Source organism: Bubalus kerabau, chromosome 23, assembly GCF_029407905.1.
Source record: "Bubalus kerabau isolate K-KA32 ecotype Philippines breed swamp buffalo chromosome 23, PCC_UOA_SB_1v2, whole genome shotgun sequence".
NCBI classification, from domain to species: Eukaryota; Metazoa; Chordata; class Mammalia; order Artiodactyla; family Bovidae; genus Bubalus; species Bubalus kerabau.
In genome coordinates, this window is record NC_073646.1 from 26874196 (window position 1) to 26874424 (window position 229).

Genomic DNA, 229 nt, shown 5'->3' on the forward strand with positions numbered 1-229 from the left:
TGTGAAGAGTGAGGGCTACTCTCTAGTTGCAGTGTGTGGGCTTCTCATTAAGGTGGCTTCCGTTGTGGAGCACAGGCTCTAGGCAGTTGGGCTTCAGCAGCTGCAGCATCTGGGCTCAGTAGTTGTGGCTCATGGGTGTAGTTTCTCTGCTCTGTGGTATCCTCCAGGACCAGGAATCAAACCTGTGTCCCCTGCCATTGGCAGACGGACTCTTATCCACTGCACCACC